Source organism: Euprymna scolopes, chromosome 6, assembly GCF_053919585.1.
Source record: "Euprymna scolopes isolate OS-2025 chromosome 6, ASM5391958v1, whole genome shotgun sequence".
Lineage (NCBI taxonomy): Eukaryota > Metazoa > Mollusca > Cephalopoda > Sepiida > Sepiolidae > Euprymna > Euprymna scolopes.
Genome location: NC_136487.1, coordinates 89,428,907 through 89,434,155, shown reverse-complemented (window position 1 = coordinate 89,434,155; position 5,249 = coordinate 89,428,907). Strand labels below are relative to the sequence as shown.

The 5,249-nt window shown below is 30.4% G+C and overlaps 1 protein-coding gene across 2 annotated transcripts in view; it reads left to right on the top strand.

The window, feature by feature from the left end:
• The first annotated feature begins 2,077 nt into the window (after window positions 1-2,077).
• The window catches only part of LOC145277773 (uncharacterized), a 150,452-nt gene continuing 147,280 nt past the window's right edge, over window positions 2,078-5,249 (top strand). The window contains exon 1 of one of the 2 annotated variants that reach the window (XM_080129521.1): window positions 2,078-2,526. The gene's annotated coding sequence lies outside the window, so the exon portion shown is untranslated. The remainder of the gene's footprint in view (window positions 2,527-5,249) is intronic. The other variant, XM_080129522.1, reaches the window with a different exon arrangement.

Below are 5,249 nucleotides of genomic sequence, written 5' to 3'. Positions count from 1 at the left end.
ACAACAAATGACTATAATTAATTTTACCGCTTATTCTTTACAATTAAAATTGTCTTCGATGTTTATTGTTTAAATAATAGTTCTTTGTTTTTGTTTTATTTGTTAAAGTTGGAGTTTTTGTGTTTTCTCTTTGCTGTCTTAGCACACATGTCATGATGTATGTCCAGATGTGTCGGGTTCCAGTCGACGGCGTATTTTTGCTTATAAACATGGAAGTAGTTAACTAGCACACAACGACACAGTTTCGAGTAAATATATCTTAAACTCTAATATAAAATGTTTTAATTATCGATAAATAGTTAACTTTAAACATTATTTGTGTTTTAAGAATTAATTCGCCTAAGGTTTCCTCTATTTTTAAGTTGATGATTTAAAAGAGTACATTTTGCTATATCGGAATAAAACGAAAAAATGGCCAAAAACAATTATATGATAAATAAATGTTATCAAAGGCAAATTAAGTTACTCTTCTACTAATCTGGATATTCTCTATATGTTTTTACTTATTTTAAAGCAATTCTATCATCTGAAACACAAGTAGTGCCAAGGTTTACGTTAGAACAAGAAAAATGGCTGATATGAGGGGGTCATCTTGGTAATCTCGATAATCGTTCAAATACCGTATATTAAACAAAATAATAATCGAAACACACAAATGAACGTCCACGTAACATTTATTGGGTGAGTTTCTACCAGTATTGTGTTTATTTTTTATTTTTAAGCGATTATCGAGACTCCCTAGATAATTATCTCATATCAACCATTTTTTTCTTTTTCTAACGTAAAATTTTACACTATTTGTGTTTCCAAGTAAATAAAAGCATCAAAATAAGCTAAAACATAAAAAATATCCGGGTAGATAGAAAAGTAAGATATCCTGCCTTTGGTAACACTTATTTGTTATGTATCTGCTGTTTTTTTTACCACTTTTTCGTTTTGTCGCTACTACTAAATTTCCGTACGTTTTATTATTCATATTTTACTAGCAGAGAGACCCGACATTGCCCGGGATTGAATGATTATCAGCTAACGTTTTACACTCCTATATTTTTATTGTCTTCAAAATCGGTTTTCAATAAAATTTTCAATCAGTTTTTCAATCAAATCGATTGATTGCCTGTTCTAGTTTGGGGACCCATTGTGGTGCACCGAGAGGAAGCTTCACTTGCCTCCTTCCAGCGACTTAGTCCACAATATATTGTAGTATGCATTGCACTGTAGAGAACTTACTGTTGATTTTATAAAATTGTCTTATGTATAATAGTTTTCATTAAAGTTTAAAATGCAAAACTCAAGTATCATGCTTCAATTGTATTCTAAACAGAAACATTCATTTTGAACCCTCCTCTGTCATATAAAAGAACCTACTGTTAATTTTATATGTCTGGTCTTACTTCTTGTGCGATTATAATGGCCTGAATTTAAGTTTAAACTGAAAAAGTCAAGTATCATGGTGCAGTTGTGCTTTCAACAGAAACATTCATTTTGAACGTGTCACATTCATGTCAAAGAACTTACTGTTGATTTTATATGTCGGGCCTTTCGGCTTGTGCGGTAATAAAGCTTCTCAAATACACCTATGATGTTAGACTGTATAAGATGTAAGCTTTGGTCAAAATCGACTGTTCTTTCTTTCCTCGGATTTTTTCGATTATCGATTGTTGATACTTATTGAAGACATTCCTATACAAGCCCTATCTAAGAACACTTCCAGGCGCATAAAGTATCTTTTTTGTGAAATTTAATAAAAAATCGGTCAAGCCGTTTTCGAGCGCATAGAGAATGAACTCGCCCGCACACACGCACGCAGTTACTTTAATGGAATAGTAGGGACGAAATTGTTAAATTAAAATATATTTTCCTTCTGAGTAAAATAAAATTTCGTATTCTTTATTAAACAAAAAACTTATTTAGCGATAAATGTTATTGTTTAAAATGCACTTTTAACGTCCCGTTATTGGTAGGTACTTTGGCCAATGGGTAAAAACAAAAAAAAAATTAAAACAAGTAAATCATGTTTTCTCTGAATTCAATTTTTACATAAACGCTCCATGTCGTATTCAAAGATTTATTCGTTGATACATATTTTTTCTTGTTTCATTTTTAGCTCTGTAAGCTCTGTAGTCCCTTTCTTGATCTGGAAGATACTAATGCTAGTTTCGTTCTCTTCTCCTTCTATTCCTCTCTTTTTCTTTATTTTTTTTTCTGCACCCTCCTCCCTCTCACTCTTCCTCCTCTGCCTGTCTTTCTCTCTGTCCTTTTCGCTTTCCTTTTCTCATTTCTCTTGTTTCTCTAAGCATCAGCAGCAGCAGCCGTAATAGAAGCTCTGTTCTTCTACAGTTTCTAACGACTGGCACCATCGCAACTGCCAGCCTCTAGTAGAAAGCATTGGAAGCAGCGGAAGAGGCTGTACTACCATTTTTCAGGCGTCTTACTCTGACCTCATCCAAGGTAAAAACAAAAAACAAAAAAAACTCATCATTCTAGAGTCTACTACACCCATTTTACTTACCTTAAAAAACTCAGGTAAGTTGACCGTTTCTTTTCTTTCACCAGTAAAATCGATTTTTTTCAAACATATACAGGTACACACACAGACATACAAGCATGCGCACACGCGCGCACACGCACACACACACACGCACACACACACACATGCACACACACACACACACACACACACACACATATATATATATATATATATATATATATATATATATATAAGGGTAGGGGAAGGATTATACTGTTTTTAAACCTAAATGTAAACTTTTTGAAAAATATTATTTTAAATGCATTTGCTCGCATATTAATGCATGCATGACAGGATAATACACTTGCATGTGCAGAACATGTTTCCATGTATTAAAAGTTCGTTTATTTTCTTTATTTTTCGGACTATCAATATTTGGGGAAAAGTTGGCAAACTTTTTCATAACTTTTGAAAATTATTTTTTTCTTATGTCTAAAAGTTATTTTGTGTTGATAAATGCATTTCGAGAGAAAAAAAATTCGCATGCATTGTTTAAAACCGAACAATTTATTTGTTTTAGTTATAATTTATTGTCGTATTTAACCAAATTTCAAATCCCAAATTACATTCATCCAATTTGGAGAGAGCCTATTGGCTGAAAAAAAAAGCTCAAATCTATGACACTTCTAACGAACATTCGAACTTTTTTGTCTCTTTTGCTGAAGAGTGTATATTCAAATTTAAAACTATTCTTAATTGTTGCAGCATGCTAAACCGAAAAAAGATATTTTAATGTTTATTACTTTATATAAATACCATTTCTTTCTTTTTTTTTTTTTTCTTCTTTTTTTAGCGTTTGGGGGGATTTATTAATGTGTGGGCAGATTATATACAGTGTTATCAAAACTTTTCCTTGAATTTTAGATATCCAACACTTTACATAATGCAATTATACAAATCTAAATCGATTAAAGTATACAATATTTTAACGCTACAGGCTTATTTTACTTTTTTTCTCCATTTTATAATTCTGCATTTCATGTAACTTTTGGATACGTTACGAGTTTAAAAAGACAACATTGAAGGAATTATATATATGAAAGCCTTTCCATAAGCAAGAATTGCAAGTGTACGGCTTAGCTGTATCTATTGAATAAAATTATGGACTTATTAATATGTGCATACTTTTTATAAACTCTTCATTTTCGGGTGTTTTAAAATACTGGTTAAAATTTAAAGAAATAGAAATAAAGGAAATAATAGCACATGAGATAAAAAAAAAGGATAAAAATTGGAGAAGCAAGAAAAGAAATTATTGAAATGAAGAAAGGAAAGAAAGGAAAATAACGAAAAGAAAGAAAAAGACAACAGAATGAAAGATGTGAAGGGGGAGGGGATCCTATAACGAATATAAATAGAATATAGATGTAACTATAATTTTGAAATCTTTAAAAGTTTTCTCATACTTTTATATATTTCAAATCTTCAGTAATTCAATATTTAATAAGAAATACGCAGGCACACACACACACACAAACACACACACACACACACACACGCACACGCACACATAGATACATATATATCATGATGGCTATGAGTATTGACTTTTTAAGGCCGGCTCAAAGTTTTAGCACTGCATACAATGCTCGATGCATTTTCTGACACCGCTTAAAAATATAACGTATTTAAAAGCACAACCCTGTAAAAGAGTATATATATATATATATATATATATATATATATATATATATATATATATATATATGTGTGTGTGTGTGTGTGTGTGTGTGTGTGTGTGTGTGAGAGTATGTATATATATGCGTGCGTATGTATGTATGTATATATATATATATTTGTGCATGTATGCATATATGTGTGTATGTGTGTATATATATCTGTGTGTGCGTGTGTTTGTATGTATATATATATATATATATATATATATATATATATATATATCGCAAATTATGTATTTGAACTAATTGAAAACATTAATTAAAAATAATAAACATTTCATTCATAACATTGTTATAAACACGAAAAAATTCTTTACATAGCTAAACATTTTGTTCATTTTAGAAGATACGAATACATTTTTTTATTTTATTTCAAATGTGGCCGTAAAGAAAGAAAAAAATCAAGTTACTTATTTTCACTTGCAATTTAGAAATAGATACAAACTTGTTGAAAATCACGTCGGTACTCATAAGTAATATTTGAACACAAATGCTAAGGAAATATGACAAATTTTTTTCAAAATTTATTTTATAAATAACACCAATTAACCAATAATGAATAATTAATAAAATGGTGTTTTGACAACGAATATGTAAATTAGTTAACCCTGTAACGAATACAACATATACATAAGTAGTATATGGTGCATCTATTTTTGTAAAGTTGAATTAACTTGAAACAGGGTGCGTTGATTGTACTGTTAGTGCAGAAACTGTGGGCCTAACTTTACATTTATTAATTCAGATCTATGTCTCTATTTCTTCTCGATCAGGAAGTTTATTGTAAAGGCAGTTTAAACAACTATATTCATTAAACAATTGATTATTTCGACAACAGAGTAACAGATTTTTAGAAGAAATAATCAGATGAGTTTAAGAACGACAACAGCATTCAGCATTTTACGTTGAAATTCATTAGTAATTACTAGTGATGGGACGATTCCAAAATTTTTCCCGATTCCGATACAATTCCCGATTCTATACTAAATTCCAGATCCGGTACTAAATTCCCGATTCCGATTTCGATTCTTTATAAA